The sequence below is a fragment of the Ornithodoros turicata genome, chromosome 6, assembly GCF_037126465.1.
Source record: "Ornithodoros turicata isolate Travis chromosome 6, ASM3712646v1, whole genome shotgun sequence".
NCBI classification, from domain to species: Eukaryota; Metazoa; Arthropoda; class Arachnida; order Ixodida; family Argasidae; genus Ornithodoros; species Ornithodoros turicata.
The window spans coordinates 65,177,616-65,196,328 of NC_088206.1; the positions used below are offsets into that span (position 1 = coordinate 65,177,616).

At 47.0% G+C, this 18,713-nt stretch overlaps 1 long non-coding RNA gene across 1 annotated transcript in view; it reads left to right on the top strand.

Moving 5' to 3' along the window:
- LOC135397065 (uncharacterized) overlaps positions 1-18,713 on the top strand; it is a 167,435-nt gene that overhangs the window by 44,898 nt on the left and 103,824 nt on the right. The window lies entirely within an intron of this gene.

Genomic DNA, 18,713 nt, shown 5'->3' on the forward strand with positions numbered 1-18,713 from the left:
ACACAGACTTAGAGGTACATGTGATTCTCTAGCAATGTGCCGTAGTGTGCGTTTTAATTTGATCCCCGCAAACTCTCCTCAACGAAACAGCGACTCAAGGGGGCTGCATAACGGCTTCTTTATCGGTAATGTCGCGCAACGCGTCCCTTGTTGGAGTGCAGCTAAGTCGAATACATTTACGTATACGCGAGGGCAAGCCCGTGCAAGTGGCAGCTCTTTTGTGGACAGGACACGAAGAAAATAAAACGGAGCCGTCGAGCGCCTATGTGAGTGAAGGTGTTCCTCGATTTGCCTCCTACTCGTGCGGTGGTGCTTGCTGGATAGACAGTAGCAACAGACATTCGGATGGGACGCGATCGGTCCAATCCAGCAAGAAAGTACTTTACGTATGACATCACGACAAACAAGTCCGTTTGTAGCATGCTCTTCAAGAAAGGAGAAAGCCTATTTGAACAGACAGTAACCTACAGGAACCAGGAGCTACCAATTTCACAGCTGTCTATTAATATTAAGTAGAATGTATGCGGAATAAACGGGTTTACATTTTGTAACATTGATTTTTTTTGTGGGGATGAATATTCCCAGCAGAAGCGGAACCGGTTAAAAACCGGTATGAACCGTTATTTTTTTGCTCCGGAGCAGAACCTGTGCCGGATCGTTTATGATGTAACCGGAACGAAAACCGGAACGAAAAACGTTTCGGTTCGACACCCTGGACGACTCTGGGACCCACGGGGAAGATTTCTACACTTTCATTCCCAACCTTAATACTGCCAGCCGCATGAACCTTCTTCATGGCGCTAGCTGAGTAGACTACCACCTGGAAGGACGTTTCTCCCAGGTGTTGTACGCTGAAAACGGTGGCTTCTCCGGCGACCGCCTCACTTGCATCGACGATGTCATCTACAGACGTCCCAGCAGGGACAGACACATTAAAAGCCCAGTCTTTCGACGGCGTGCGATCTGACATTGCTGCCCCGGTAGAAGGCGTCACTCAGATGACGACAACGTCCGGGGCGACCACGAAAATGTATCCAAAGATCAAGAGCCAAGAGAACACACGTCCGAACACTCCGTAACAACTACCAAGAATACTGTGCGGAAGATGTCATCCGGAAATAATAATGATCGTAACAACAACTCAACAGTGAACAATACCATTTATTTGTTATTTGTCATGGCCATTTTAATATCAGAAGTTTCTCGAAGACTGCAGTTTCTAGGTATGTCCTGTTCGATTGTAGAATCAGATTTGCAAAGGAGAACACCTCTCCATAGGTGCCGATAAGGAAAGACTTCTATTACATTTGACGAAGATGCAACAAGGTAGTCGGGTAGTCCCGACAGCTTTCCTCAACAACAGTCAAAAACCGACCATCTAAAATGGTTTGTCGCATGTGCGTCCTTTGCGAAAACAGAGTATACAACTGCGCTCCAAACTCTGTTTTATGCTTCTTATACCGAAACGCCAAATGCGGGGTAACTATAAGATATGAGTCGGTACCTTGCGTATTTAGGAGTATTTATAGAGTATTTACAAAAATAAATGCGGAAAAATGGTATTTAAATATAATTGTAAATATATTTTTCAAGTATGTATCTAAATACAAAATACGAATAGATGTATTTATAATTTAAATAATACTTTAATTACGATATATTTAAATACTGCATATCCCTGCATTCGTGGCATGACAACGATGGCATCGGCATGATGTTTACGTCGCAGGGATCTATCACCACTTACGTCTAAAATATTTCAGGAACCCCGTCACCTTTGTTCAAGATGCACCGACTGTGTTCCATTTGCGATGTGGAAGCAGATATGGCACATCTCTCATTGAACTGTGAAAGGTACTCCAACTCTGCCGCCTGAGGTGCACAGTTTTCTTCTTCTTTGGCGACATTATTCGGCCCTATACGGCATACCTCTTCAGTCGAATGCAACTAAAACTGGCTATCCTCTTCCCGGGGGACAAGATCTCATGAATAGTCCCTGAATTCGGGATAAACCACTGATGAATCGCGCATTTTTAAAGCGATAGCTTTACATGACAAACCATCACGTCCTATGGAGGTGGCCACGTGCTATGCCACGTGATGGTCCTGTAAACCTGCTGTATTTAAACGCGTTTGGCAGAATATATTCAGCGTTTTGTTCTTGTGTATTTATTCTTTTTTGCTTTTTCTCTCAATGGAATAGGCAGTCAAATACGAGTTTGGCTATCGTTTCATGTGTATTTCTCTTCGAATAAACACCTATATTAAATGTCAGAGCCACCATCAGAGCGGAAGAAGAAGTAATCACATACATGAAGCCCCCGCATGTGCTATGTGGAACGTGAATGTGCTGTGGGAACAACATTGTGCCATGTGCTATGGGAACCCAACATGAAAAAGCAGGTATTGGAATATTCATTCCGCACTTTGGCATACGCACTAGTAGACCTCTTTGCTATTCTACTTACGTACCAACCTACTTTGCTGAACTACTTGCAATTCTATTTGCCCTTCAGGCTGTATCATCCTCTTGCTGCTGGATATACCATTTTACGGACAACCTTTCCCTAATTTCGAATCTAGAACGCGGCCCTGATTTTTACGAGCATATCCCTTAGCATCCGAGCATCGTTGGCTATGCTTTTCTTGCCCCACCCTAGCCCACCCTGCCTTCATCCACGAGATTTTAGTGTCCTGGGTTCACGATATATCACTGGCATTCCCGCCAATGAAACTGCTGACGCACTTGCGAGGGCAGCTCTTCCTTGCACTCGAGTGGCAACTCTGCATTCCATCTCCAAAATCCTCTATTTCATGTTCTGCCTCACAGCAGACCTCACTAAAGTGAGGTGATTTAGCCCAATTCAACGACCCTATACCTCTTGCAAGATGCAAGTTTTGAGTCCGTGAGGCTTAGCATTCCCGTGTTTCTCCTGCGCTAAAAGTGAATCAGGTGGGGTTTTTGAAATGCTTATAAAAAAAAAAAAAAAAACCTGTAGTCCACATAATTTTATAATTCTTACATTTTTAGGTTCAGTATATGTCCTTCTTCCACTTCTATGCAACATTTACCTGCAAAACGCTTTCACAAATTTAAAAAAACGAGTGGTCCCGATACGGAACCTCAGTTCGTTCTGTATCGAAGAAGTCGAAGAAGTGTCCGTGCCCTTATGGCGGGCTAGAATGAATAGTGCCCTTCTGCTCGGTACCTCATCCTCCTTCTCGTAACAATATTGTGCGGCGTACTTGGCACCATAGGTGGGCATTTTAGTGAAACCTCACTCGCCCTCACCCTCACCGCCCTCAGAAGCACATGCCCTCACTCGCCCTCACCCTCACGGCCCTCACAGGCACATGCCCTCACTCGCCCTCACCCTCACCGCCCTCACGAGCACATGCCCTCACTCGCCCTCACCCTCACGGCCCTCATGGGCACATGCCCTCACTCGCCCTCACCCTCACGGCTCTCACGGGCACATGCCCTCACTCGCACTCGCCCCCACGGCACTCGCAAACGCAAGCCCTCACCCATGGGGGCCTCACCCTCATAAGATCTCCCGTGAGTGCACTCACGAGGTTGTGCCCCTCATGAGACGTCCTGTGAGTGCACTCATGAGGTGTGAGGGGAGCCAGGTCAGCGTGAGTGAAGTCACTGGTGAGGCCTGAGGGGTGTGAGGTCAGCATAAGGGGGATTCAGAAATGAGGTCAAATGACGCATACCAGACCTGCGCAAATTATAAAGGCATTGATGACATGATTCCAGCGACACAACTACCGGCTGTGCACTTTAAAGGGATGGTGTGCACGTATTTAGAAATTTCGTCTACGTCGCGCTGGGAACACAGCAAAGCGTCCTGAGCTGACTGATTACTTGGTGACATTGTTCCAGTTCCAGCGACCCAACTACCGGCTGTGTGCACTTTAAAGGGCTGGTGTGCCGGTTTTTAGCAATTTCGTTTACGTCGCGCTGGGAACACAGCGAAGCGTCCTGAGCTGACTGATTACGTCGTGATATGGTTCCAGCGACCCAACTACCGGCAGGGTGCACTTGAAAGGGCTGGTGTGCCCGATTTTAGCAATTTCGTCTACGCCGCGCTGGGAACACAGCAAAGCCTCCTGAGCTTTGCCCAGGACACTGGGCTGTGCGCGACGTAGACTAAATTGCTAAGCACGTGCACATCAGCCCTGTAATGTGCACCCTGCAGTAGTTGGCTCGCTGGAACCATATCACCAAGTAATCAGTCAGCTCAGGACGCGTGGCTGTGTTCCCAGAGCGACGTAGACGAAATTGCTAAAAACGGACACACCAGCCCTTTAAAGTGCACACTGCGTGTAGCTGGGTCGCTGGAACCATATCACTAGTGCCTTCATAATTTGCCCGCGTCTCGTAAGCGTCATTTGACCTCATTTCTGAATGCTCTCATAATGACCTCACACCCCTCAGGCCTCACCCAGTAACTTCCCTCACACAGACCTAGCGCCCCTCAGACCTCATGAGTGCACTCACAGGAGGTCTTATGAGGGGCAAAACCTCATGAGTGCACTCACATGAGACTTCGTGAAGGTAAGAACTCATGAGTGCACTCACAGGAAACCTCATGAGGGTAAGAACCTCATGAGTGCACTCACGGATGGCCTGGTCGCGGGCTTGCCCTCACTCACCCTCACCTCAAAGGCGTGAGGTGAGGGTGAGGGGCACTCATGAGGGCCCTCATGAGTGAGTTCGGCCAGCTATGGTTTACCCCGGCGGATGCTACCGCTGCGCACACCGGGAATATTGTTGTTCTTCTACCTCCGCCTGTGGCCGTCTCGTAATGCTCTAAGGGACTCCAAGTTCCCATGACCCCTTGCGTGCCCCAGGTTACTTTTACGCTTACTTTTGTACTGTTGGCAATACAAGGTCTATTGTTCATTGTGCGTTATACGGTACGTATTTGGGAGCACAGTCGTTGCTGGGGAACTCATAGAACACTGACAAAAGCGTACTCCCGTGCACCTGCGCAGCTACAACGCTAAAAATTGACAGTGAAAAGTACTCGTCGCTTTCAGAGCAGGACGACGTCGAATGAAACGCACATCTGTGAGTGTTGAGAATTCCTTGATTTGCGCAAATAAAGGTTTGGCCAAGTTCAAGTTGTGTACCGTATGTGTGCCTATCCCGTTGCATTCACTCTGACATCATTCCGACGTACTTGCAAGCCGCGGCTTCTCTGACTGTGCGGCTTATGCGCCACAAGTTTTCCCAAATGGGGGAAAACAGTGACTTGCGTCCCATCTTCAGTGCGGCTAACACGCAATAAAATACGGTATGTAAACATTTAATGGTTTTTTAACGAGGATTGTCTCCCATTCTGCCTCTCACTTTTGGCTAAAATCAACTAATGAAGAAATTAACTAACACATTTTGGGCAAGTAGTCGTATTGGAGCAGCTATGTACCATCTTCGAGAGGGTCGTATAAATGAACTGAAAGAACGACAACTGTGCTGCTTTCACAGCTTTTTATAATAACCTGTAAAAGACAAAAAAAAAACCGCTCTGCACAACGCTCAGTGGAAAGTGAAATGATATGCGACACTAGAATCGGATACGTTACAGCCTACAATATTATCACAACGAGAACATTCACAAGCATACTGTAACATTGAACACTCTATTATCGTGTACAGAAACCTACAATGACGCGGCCGTGCCTATAAAAAGCTGAGGCAGCTAGACAGCTGAGCAAACGATACTTACCCTGGAGCTAGCCATGCCTCCATTACAGCTGTGTATTACCGATGTGTGGTGAGGCTTTGAAAAAGCTTTATACACATACAAGACCAACGGATTTTGGGAAGTCAGCTTCGATCTACGTATTGCAGCGCGCCGTGATGCAGCAATGTGCAAATGAAAGTAGGCGAGCTAAGAGGTATTCTGTTGGTTTTCTTTCTGCTTTAATGGCAGCAAGTTGATTGGAGGAACGAAGTAAGTCAGAGGATCGCGTGTCTGATCGTGGTCTCGAACTAAAGCCGCGAGAGAAAGCGTGGTCTAGAAGAATGTGCTATGCAATAATGTGGCATTTACCGATATTGAGATTTTCATCTCGCTTATTCCATAGAAAAGTCGATTAGTATACAAGGTGTAGGATGCAACTTTTTATTTCTCATCCGGTAACGAAGTCTTTGAGGAATGTTACCAATACCAGCATCTCGTCCTGGTCAGCGGGGAGCAGATTTTTTGCGCAGGCCTGAAAACATGAAGAATGTCATAAACTCCGAACACAAATGCTTGTTTTCTGAAAGCTGCGCTAATACGATTATTGGGACTGTTCGGAAAAGTCAGTTTTATTTACAGCCACGTACAGTAGGTGGCGCCGACTTTTTATAAAAAGTCGGAAGTTCTTTTTTTCACACATAGAGGGAATCTGGCGTAAGCGGTTAGTCCTATAGGACTATGAGGAAATGCCCTGACCTCTCATTGCTAACAGACAAATGACGTCAGATGCTACAACAGCGCCACCAACTTGGTAGACTGGAATTAGTACGCAGGGAAAGGTAACGGAATCTCTTTCGTTTCCGTTACAACCTCTGTTACTGGCCCCCTTATTTCTCTTTGAATCAGTTACCACCATTGTTGCTTTAATTTCCGTTACGTTTCCGTTTCGGTTTTGAGTTTCGGTTCCACCGCCCCACCTCCAGCTTTTTGTTTTCCTTTTTTCTTTTCTTTAAAAAAAGACCATTGACATCGTGACAAAACTTAATCCTTTTACAATGAAGTCTATTTTGAGGACGCCAGGGATACATGCATACAAAGACAACGTTTATTCAAACCACACATATATAGGTACGTGATTTCTGTGAACAGCTAATATGAACATGGCTTCCAGGAATGTTACTCACGCTTGCAACTTCCAGGTCACCATAAGCGTAGGGGAACTATGAATCTTCTGTTTACTGTATACTACTTACTTATATGCTCGAGTTTGATAGTTCATTTTAGTTTTCGTTTTCGTTTTTCAGTTAATTTTAGTTTGCTTCATTGAAGTTTATTCCATAAATTTATCTACATGATATGGTGAAGAATTGCAATAATTCGGGTCATGCGGTACCCGAATTATTACCGGAAATTATTGTCGTTTCCGTTTCAGGTATTATAACTGTGCGATATCCGTTTCCGTTTCTGATACCGTTACCTGCTATATTTCCGGTATAATACCGTTTCCGTTTCTGTTACCTTTCCTTGAATAGTAGAACAAACAAATTAACAAGTAGCAAGAAGGTCACATTAAAGTGTAGCAGTTTATCTGCGAATAATTTGATATAGCTTCTTACATATTATTACGTGTATGACCTTGTTCCGCTCCAGTTTCTGCGCCTTCTCTATAGATGGCTACGGGTCTCTTTCATGTTTGTGACCCGAGGAATTCGGGCATCTCTCGGAGTACACGTGGCGTTTCTCCACAAAGCTTTAGCGAACTCTGTCGTACTAACAAACCACATTCACTTTTGAGACAAAGCAGCGCTTGGGTGGGAGCCTTTTATTTCCGTGATGTACTTGGAATGCGGAGCATGCTGAGAAAAGGTGTCTTAGAACGCGGACTCACTTGGGTGTACCTATTACAAAGAAGCGACCCGTGAACCACCCGAAGGCCACTCGCCAGAGGTAGGTTCCCAGCTCGCTTTCGTCCAACCGTGTTGAAAATACAGGCATTTTCGTCGCGAAGCATGATTTGACGCTCGATCTAGGTGTGCGCCACCATTCTGTGCACGTGCAGCATGGTCGCCATATGGCGGGCTAGTCGTGATGAGCTGCTGGGGTAGCCGATACGAGACGCTCTCTTGCGGCTTCGTTTAAGTGCCATCATGTTTGTTATTAAATGACTGCGTCAGACTCACGTAATATTAGCGCTCAATTTCCGCGGGAAGTACAAGTGTTCTTGAACGACTACATGAACTATCCTACTATGAAGTTTGCGCAGTTTACGTGACACGATTGGTGGTCCAGTTTGCATTCTGCGTACATTTGGCTTACCCCAAAAGACTTCACAACATCTTCCGCAATGAATCTGCCTTCGGCTAACACTCCCTGAAAATAGAAATGCCTGAATTAAAAGTGTCACGAAGGAAAAAGTCATTGTACTCTATGGCTCACTGCCAAACGCGTGCGAAATGCGATAGCATTGCAGCTGGCAAAGGAATGAATTGCTCACAGTTATCAGGGGCCTCGCGCAGAAAATGGATGTCACCCGCAAACGCGTTCATTTCCTGTGAGCCATGTACTGCTTGCGACACGGTTGTCTGAACACAGCTCCCCGTGGTTTATCCCATCTCAAATCTCGAGGCGCTGCAAGATAATTTATTTCGAGCGAGAAACACGTGCAGCATATGGTCCACCTTTAAATACAATATTGGAAGTACGTATTCGATGGGAATCAAGGAAATATAGACTGCAGCATTACTGCAGGGCGATTTCAGACAACCGTGTCGCGAGTATAGTACTCTTCGGTGCACATTTCTAAACATCTGGCCGAGAGTAATGCTGGCACGGTTTGTGGTACGCCTGTTCCTGGCGTTCTCGGCAGAACGCCACTTACATTCCTCATCTTTGGCCAACGCGTGTAGGAATGACGGCATATCTGTGAGCGCTTTACTCTAGTTCACGATGGCTATACTACATTGCAGCTATACTATATATATGCCCCGCAGCATGCCTCCTACGCTGTTAACTCTTCGGGGTCCGTGCCCATACGGCGTGAACGACATCACGGAGAAAAGCACTGCGCAGACACTAGCCGCGTTAACTTGAATACGACACAAGCATATCGAATCCAGTTGTCGAATCGAATTCGCCCATGGAAACGGGTCGATTCGCTATAGGAGAGCGTATCGTATTCAACCCCTCTAAACAGATGTGTATCGAATCGAGATGGTGCATACGCATCCGGATAGTGCAAGATGCACGTATAGAGGAATGAAGGGAGGATTATGTGAAGTGTGTCTGTCTGTGCGTGAGGGGGTGGGGGGGGGGGGACGTTCGCTGCGGCTCAGTTGCGTCGCCTGCTACTGCCAATCAGGTTGACAAAATGGCGATATTCCGGAGTTCCCAGCCACACCCCGTTTTGGATGTATACGGGCTAGTCTACACAGACAGGAGCAGCAAGGCTCTACAGCGGAGTTCATTTTGAAGTATGCGTGGACATGCGGTGCAGACTTCAACCTCCACTACACAGTCCACAGTCCAGTGTCCACAGCACAGTCCACTACACAGTCCACTCCAGCTATCGCATCTTCCGGTCGTCCTCCGTCGGTGCAGCCATCCATCGGACGCGGATCCAATGAACCTCTGCGGTAGCCGGTCCCTGCGGTAGCGACGTCCCTGGCAGCCCATGACATCCAGGCAGTAAAACCACGCTCTAAACCCTCGTTTGCGCTTACGCCTCAATGTTTCCCACCATGCTTCCCACACCAGGTGTGGGGCAGCTCACCGTGAGCTGAACGGGCCTATTCACCACACGTAGCACCGGTAGCGGCACCATATTTACAGAACTGCGCCTCCAACTTTCCAATATGACACGGCTGCGGGCCCGATGCTGAACTGAACATACTGTTCGATATCGTTATTATTCGAAGTGGGCGCGTTCCAATCGTCACGTCACGGCACGTGAAAACTGTTCCGGTAAGCTGGAATCTCAAAGAAATGGCGCGACTGGTCATTGTACGAGAGCTCGATCGTGACGAATCACAGCGAAGCCCCCCCTCCCCCTAACGTCACCCCCCCCCCTTATCGCGCGGTACGAAGTAACGAAAATTTGAGCCCCGGTCTCCGTGTAAACGCTTTCTGTCCCGTTTCGTCTCGATTCGATGCGCTTGTGTCGTGTTCATGAAAACGAGGCTACTGAGCGAGCGCGCCCGTCGCAGCGTTTCTTTTCAGCACAGGCGACGCGGTGCACGAGGGGACCAGGGCGCCCCTCTCTGCTTCTGGCTACAACCAAACTGACGCGACACGCCTTCACCGATGCTTCCAAAGTGCGTTAAAGGGACGATCGCATCCAGAGACCCATCTACGAAACCGATATGACTATGTTCGGCATCGACCGACAATGTACCTAGCTAATTTTTTCGACCGAAATGTGCTTAGATTTTAAACAAACGAAGTTCTAACATCCGCGCTGATTCCGAAGCTGTAGAGGCGTGACGTCACTCCCTAAGCGGAGGAGTGAGAGGGCGGAGTCCAGAGGAGAAAGGCGCCGTCCCGACGGGGGAAGCCACGTAATTCTATGAAACGCCCGCACGGCCGCTGCATTCCTTTTCTCAAGGCCGTGCCCTCATTGGTTCTTAGCGAGTGACGTTTTCTCGTTTTCGCAGAGAGCGAATTCCGGCATACTGTCATCATCCGGAATCTGCTCTTTTCATGTATTCCATCGCTTAACAGTCAAACAATGCCTCTATTTCGCGTGGGGTTTTCAATACTGTGATCGATGGTCCACGAGGAATAAAATGGCAGTATAGTTTCGAAATCGACTGGAACGGAAGCCAGCGTGCCTTTAAACGAATGTCGCCGCACTTAAAAGTCACGTGTCTATGAAACGTTACCTTGGGATTCGTGCAAGGACGTTGTCATCGAATGAATGAAAGACAACCCTAGCAGGTTATTTGCTGCGGTGTTTGTCTCAAAGAGAGTTCTCGTTTAGAACTGCGAGGTTCTCCGTACCGGAAAAAGGATCTCCAATAACTTGAGGTATTTCTCCAAACAGACCCAGAATTCTTCTCGCAGCTCTTGTAGAGTAGCCTAAAGAAAACGATAAATAGTTCTATTGGATGTACCACGCAGTCTGGAGCCCTATTCCGAGCCGTGGGCGAGCGCCAGCGTAGTGTCGATAGAGGGGTATCGGTAGAAGGCGATTACGAGCATCAGGAGCGACACCTTCCAGTTTTGGTATTCCCACGTCGCTTTTAGCGACAAAGCGCTTGGTTTGTTGACTGTCGTTAGACGTTAAGACGTCTGAGAACGAGACGCTGGGCTCTCACCCAATAGCGCAGCAGGTGGAGAATCACGCGGAATGCCCCTTGTTTTGGAAGCAGACGACGGTGCTTTGACGATGGAGAAGAAGTCTCGCGCTTCTTGTTCAACGCACGAATAATATGAAACGGTGTTGCAGTTCATGATCGAGCACCGCAATTTATTGACGGGCATTTTGCTGGCAGCCTTCACGCAATTAGACAGGCAAAGGGAGTGGGCAGAATTAGTCGCGGTATTAAATCGCCGGCTAATGAGCTGTCAGGACAGTTGGCAAGCGGACCAATGTAAGCTTTATGCAGAGCTTTGTGTAATCAAGTTAAAATCCGGGCGGGTTGGTGATCCGTTCTAAAAACGATAAAAAAAGAACAGTGCAAGGGGACAACGAGAAGGAAGGGAGAGGGTATTTTTGTATTATAAGCGGGGATGCTTTGCAAATAAAAGTCTTTGGTTGGCAGTCAGTGCTGCGTTTGTATTGTCTTTTTTTTCCCTTTCATTGTCCCCTTGCGCTCGTTTTTTTTAATCGTTTTTATGAAACACCCTTGTGTATCGTGCTGAGAATCTGGACATGGATGATAGTGAGGTATAGCCTCCGCGGTGAAGCAGTTTCACGAAAGACGTCTCATTTGATAAAGACGCGTTGTCGCCCGATCTAAACACCGGCGCCAACCGTGGCCCTGTCGATAGGAGCCACGCAAAGTAACTTGCAGCCATCTTGACAGCTCTCGCTCCTCTTAACGACAGTACGGCCCATCATAACGACAAGGTCGAGGCTGTCGTTCCCGTGAGCGACACCGTTGTTTACGGACGACGCGTTTGGAGCGCAGGGAATACCAAATTCTCATCGCTAGCGTTACGTTGCGTCATATACCACGTCCGCTCGCTCCCGAACGACACGTTCGCGCTACCGACACGGATCAGAATAGGGCTGTTGCAGTGAAGTTTGCACAGCGCCATTTCGGGCCCAAACGGCCACGGATCCCAACAGTAGGTAGTTTCATCAGCGTGTTTTGCATGTTTCAAACGGTGTGGCGCCGAGGAAAGCTACAAAACCTGTAGGAAATCCACAGAAAAAGCGGTGCTTCTTGAAAAGTGGGAGCAACTCGAGACCGTGTATTTGAAAGTGCCGCGTCGTCTGCTAAACTACCGAGTGTTGCATAATTTGGGGCGCTGACGTTGGTGCTCACTCGCGCCACGTGGCCCAGAGGAACAGGCCCATAGGGCCCCAGGTATCGTGTGAAAATCAACAGTGTGCAGGATGAAGTATAACCTTATCACCTGAGAGCGATGATAACGACGACGATGATGATCAATGCTATCATAACCAGTAAACTGACAGAAGTTAGTTTACGCGAGCCCGATGCCTTGTGTTACCCGTAAATTTTTACCTCCACCGTGGTGGGCGCTCTGTGTCCCCTGTATGCTCCCACTGTGGCCAGGATGAAACGGCCCAACACTTCCTGCTCCTCTGCACTCATTACAACCTATCTCCGTCTGTCTATCTTCGCTGCCATATCCTGGGAGCATCTCATACCGAGCTGTGCAATAGGTCTGTGGCAGTAGGTCTCGTGTATCTTACGTCCTTCTCTCGAACCGATTTTAAACGCTTTCTCCGTGTTCTCTCACACGTACACGCATACATCCCCAAATACGTACGTACTTATGTATCTGACAGGCATTCATTTTTAGAGGAGGTGTTGCACAAGCATAGCCTGCGAGAAGTAGGTCACATTTTCCTCTTTGTCATTCACATTATCGGTGTCAATTGAACTTTCATCGCTAGGGGAAGATGGGGCAAAATGAGGTACATAAGGGGAAAACGGTAAAAGTTGTCACTACGGAAATGAAGGAGAAACTGGTGGAGTCTTTACTTCAGTGCACGCATTTATCCCTCTGCTATATGGTGATGATTGCACGGCAGCCAGAACAATCCCGGACGGCATATTCAATGCATTTACTATAGGGGTATAACAAACGTCCCATTTTGCCTACCCCAATCGGGCTAAACGGAACAATGGTACGGGGCCGAATGGGGAGAGTCCACGTAAGGTACTCATGAAATTGATAAGTACAAAGTATTGCTTCGTTTATACGCTTTGAAAACCGCCCGTGTACTGTGAGCAACACTACATCGTACCGCAAACAAAGCAGACACAGCTGAGACATAACAAGCCGTTAATATGAACTACAAAAGTCGGACACAAAAGTCGCACACAACATCATCGCCAGTTTCATCGGTGCCAGCGCAGGAACTCACTCAGCGCCGGTGCTCACGTTAAACGGATGCTGTATCATATTCCTTTCTGCGAGCTCATACGCTAGTCTCCGAACTTCAGAGCCTCGTAAACCCAAAGAATTAGCTCCCCATTTCATAGATGTACGTGGCCAACTCTTCCTCTAGTTCAAGAGAAAGGACAGACGTGAAGTTACCGATGTGCTTCACGGAACCGAGGGCCTTCTTGTTTGTTTCACGAACGGTTCTGCGGTGGTAAGCACGATCATCATCATCATCATCGTCAAAAGAAATGTCTTTTCTTTACTTTTCACTATTTATTTTAGTGTCCGTAAACAAATATTTTATTTTTGGCACTTGTGGCAAGGCACGCAGACACATTCAATTATCTCATTGTATGTGGTACTCTCGTGCGTACTCATACTCACATTCTTAAAAGGGTCCGCGTACCCGTAACACAACCGCATCATGTGACACATCGCTGGAAGGTTCTGTAAGGCACGAAATCAAAGCACGTCCAGCAAGTGTTTGTGACGACTGTTACGGTATCAAAAGTCGTTTGCGCCATATGTTGAACAGTCGAGAAAAACAAGTTGTCATATCTTACACGATATATTATGTCTGCCTTTATGTTCAGATTGATTAATTCATTCTTGCAAGCCATTATGAACGACGTTGCAACCCTGGCGCCCCTTGCCTTCTTCATAGGATCTGTTGTGCAAACAAAGACAACCATATCAGCCTTCCGCTGAAACGTAAGCGGACACCTGAATTCCCGTTGCTAGTACCTTGACGTATAAAGCACAAAGAAAAATTTGGCCTTCAATAAAATACTATATTCACTACTAAACGAATATCTTAATTCCGTGTGGGCATGTCAGTATCGTTTATATTATCGGGACAACCTGGAGCCTACAACTAAAGCTCCACGTAAAACGTAACGTGAGTTTGCAAAATACGCCTGAGGCTATAGATGTCACTTTCAATGTGGATAACAAATCGAATTCTGTCATATGTGCATGAATCACTTCATCGGTACGGCCCAGCGCTAGAAACCACCACCACTACCACCACCACCGAGACCTCCCTCAACATCAATAACAAACAAAAAAGTACCCAAGAAGAAACGTTAGGCCCAATTTACTTACGCATCTTGCCTGCACACCAATCAACACCAGAGGTACTCTGCACCCACAGCAAAATCACCGTCGCTAACGCTGCTAGCAGAGCTGCCATGCTGTTTGAAGTACTTGGCTTACAGCGGTTCACAGCACAGAGTACAGCAGTTCCGTACGCACTGAATAGGGGTTTGAGTTCGAGAAGCGCCGGCACAACGATGCCCACGTGAGAGTTGAGTCAAGAAGTTTGTGACTGATGACCACCTAAACAAATATAGTCGGCCTATTTGATATGTACTAAACGCTTTCCAGGAACGCACGTTGTCCTTGTTTACAGCTCCGTGTTACGAAATGACAGAGTGTTATTTGTACACGCGGCTGTTTCTGTTCTTCTTTTATTTTCAGTGTTGTGAACGTAGGACCCCGTGTTCACATTTGCCGCTTTTATGGAGAACATGCAAGGATAGTGATGCGTGCACACGCAAGATTGTTCCGCGCAAGGTGCGTTTATTTCTGCGTCTTGCGTCCTGACAAACGATGGCATGACATTTATCCCGCGACATTCGTGTAGGGATGGGCATAAATACATTTTTTGAGTATTTAAATATAAATACAAAATACTCTGTCGAAAGAGGTAAGTAATTTTCTGCATAAATAATTTTCAATTTGAGTATTTAAACACGAAATATAAATACAGTATTTGAATACCATAACAACTACCAAGAATACTGTGCGGAAGATGTCATCCGGAAATAATAATGATCGTAACAACAACTCAACAGTGAACAATACCATTGATTTGTTATTTATCATGGCGATTTTAATATCAGAAGTTTCTCGAAGACTGCAGTTTCTAGGTATGTCCTGTTCGATTGTAGAATCAGATTTGCAAAGGAGAACACCTCTCCATAGGTGCCGATAAGGAAAGACTTCTATTAGATTTGACGAAGATGGAACAAGGTAGCCGGGTAGTCCCGACAGCTTTCCTCAACAACAGTCAAAAACCGACCATCTAAAATGGTTTGTCGCATGTGCGTCCTTTGCGAAAACATAGTATACAACTGCGCTCCAAACTCTGTTTTGTGCTTCTTATACCGAAACGTCAAATGCAGGGTAACTATAAGATATGAGTCAGTACCTTGCGTATTTAGGAGTATTTATAGAGTATTTACAAAAATAAATACGAAAAAATGGTATTTAAATATAATTGCAAATACATTTTTCAAGTATGTATCTAAATACAAAATACGAATACATGTATTTATAATTTAAATAATAGTTTAATTACGATATATTTAAATACTGCACATTCCTGCATTCGTGGCATGACAACGATGGAATCGGCATGATGTTTACGTCGCAGGGATCTATCACCACTTACGTCTAAAATATTTCAGGAACCCCGTCGCTTTTGTTCAAGATGCACCGACTGTGTTCCATTTGCGCTGTGGAAGCAGATACGTCACACCTCTCACTGGACTGTGAAAGGTACTCCAACTCTGGGAGGTACCCAGTCTGGGAGGTACCCGGGTTCGAATCCCGGTGCCGGCTGTGCTGTCTGGGGTTTTTCCTGGGTTTTCCTCAGACGCTTTCAGACATATGTCGGCACAGTTCCCTTAGAAGTCGGCCCAGGACGCACATTCCCCCAGGGCGTGAGTCGTGACGTTGCCCACATACGTGAGGCCGACAACGGCAAGCCCTATCACCACCACCACCACTCTAACTCTGCCGCCTGAGATGTACAGTTTTCTTCTTCTTTGGCCACATTATTCAGCCCTATATGGCATACCTCTTCAGTCGAATGCAACTAAAACTGGCTATCCTCTTCCCGGGGGACAAGGTCTCATGAATAGTCCCTGAATTCGGGATAAACCACTGATGAACCGCGCATTTTTAAAACGATAGCTTTACACGACAAACCATCACGTCCTATGGAGGTGGCCACGTGCTTTGCCACGTGATGGTCCTGTAAACCTGCTGTATTTAAACGCGTTTGGCAGAATATATTCAGCATTTTGTTCTTGCGTTTTTATTCTTTTTTGCTTTTTCTCTCAATGGAATAGGCAGTCAAATACTAGTTTGGCTAACGTTTCGTGTGTATTTCTCTTCGAATAAACACCTATATTAAATGTCAGAGCCACCATCAGAGCCGAAGAAGAGGTAATCACATTCATGAAGACCCCTCATGTGCTATGTGCAACGTGACTGTGCTGTGGGAACACCACATTGTGCTATGGGAACCCAACATGAAAAAGCAGGTATTGGAATATTCATTCCGCCCTTTGGCATACGCACTAGTAGACCTCTTTGCTCTTCTACTTACGTACCAACCTACTTCGCTGAACTACTTGCAATTCTATTTGCCCTTCAGGCTGTGTCATGCTGTTGCTGCTGGATATACCATTTTACGGACTACCTTTCCCTAATTTCGAATCTAGAACGCGGCCCTGATTTTTACGAGCATATCCCTTAGCATCCGAGCATCGTTGGCTATGCTTTTCTTGCCCCACCCTGGCCCCCCCTGCCTTGCCCCACCCTGCCTTCATCCACGAGATTTTAGTGTCCTGGGTTCACGATATCACTGGCATTCCCGCCAATGAAACTGCTGACGCACTTGCGAGGGCAGCTCTTCCTTGCACTCGAGTGGCAACTCTGCATTCCATCTCCAAAATCCTCTATTTCATGTTCTGCCTCACAGCAGACCTCACTAAAGTGAGGTGATTTAGCCCAATTCAACGACCCTATACCTCTTGCAAGATGCAAGTTTCGAGTCCGTGAGGCTTAGCATTCCCGTGTTTCTCCTGCGCTAAAAGTGAATGAGGTGGGGTTTTTGAAATGCACATAAAAAAAACAAAAACAAAAACCTGTAGTCCACATAATGTTATAATTCTTACATTTTTAGATTCAGTATATGTCCTTCTTCCACTTCTATGCAATATTTACCTGCCTAACGCTTTCACAAATTTTTAAAAACGAGTGGTCCCGATACGGAACCTCAGTTCGCTCTATTGTGTCAGTGTCGGTGCCCTTCTCCTCGGTACCTCATCCTCCTTCTCGTAACAATATTGTGCGGCGTACTTGGCACAATAGACGATTTTAAAAAGATGCGCGCGCCACCAAGCGCGCGGCGCAAAGCAGCATGGGACGTTTGGGCGACACTAGAGTCACTAAATAAGCTACGCTTCAGAGTATCGACACTGAGCCGCCATGTTGTTTCGGATGACCTCCAGCCCCACCTCTATTTTGGGAGTAGAAATAGAAGAAGGTGAAGTTCAGTAGTGGAAGAAGACAACACTTCAAAGAGCGCTAAATGGATGGCGCTGGAGGTCATCCGAAACAACATGGCGGCTCAGTGTCGATACTCTGAAGCGTAGCTTATTTAGTGACTCTAGGCGACACTGCTTCGTCGTCTGCTTCGATTATGGTTTACCCCGGCGGATGCTACCGCTGCGCACACCGGGAATATTGTTGGTCTTCTACCTCCGCCTGTGGCCGTCTCGTAATGCTCTAAGCAGGTCCCCCAAACTCACCTCAGAAAAGCGTGCAACGAAGAAGGCCGCTACTAGATACCGCACTGTTGCCGTTCCGGATCACTTCAGCGCGCTAAGTTTAGCGGCAAAATGTTTTTGTTGTTTCTGCGAATGAATCTAGTCCTTATATTGTCAAATAAAACGCGTATAACAACTTTCTGTGTCGTGTTTCACTTTTTGGTCCCGTTTTTAAACGTGTTCAGCGATCGGAAGGATCTAGTGCACGGCTGCGTGCATCACATAGCGTACCTGTCGTACCAGGCGCCGCAGGCGCAGTCGTCCACTTCTCTATCGGTGACTTGGCCTGGCTTGGATTGTGCTTCAACTGGTTCTTTAGCGCGCTGCAATCAAACGCAAGCCAACGTCTGGTAACAATGGGGTATCTAACGGCGGCCTCCGGCATTGCACGCATCGGGATAGGACCAAATACATGGGAAAATGGCGACCTTGGGGGACCTGGCTCTAAGGGACTCCGAGTTCCCATGACCCCTTGCGTGCCCCAGGTGGCGCTTACTTTTGTAACGTTGGCAATACAAGGTCTATTGTTCATCGTGCGTTATACGCCACGTATTTGGGAACACAGTCGTTGCTGGGGAACCCATAGAACACTGACAGAAGCGTGCTCCCGTGCACCTGCGCAGCTACAACGCTAAAAAGTGACAGTGAAAAGTATTGCAGCGCGCCGTGATGCAGTAATGTGCAAATGAAAGTAGGCGAGCTAAAATATATTCTGTTGGTTTTCTTGTGCTTTAATGGCAGCAAGTTGATTGGAGGGACGAAGTAAGTTAGAGGATCGTGTGTCTGATCGTGGTCTCAAACTAAAGCCGCGCGAGAA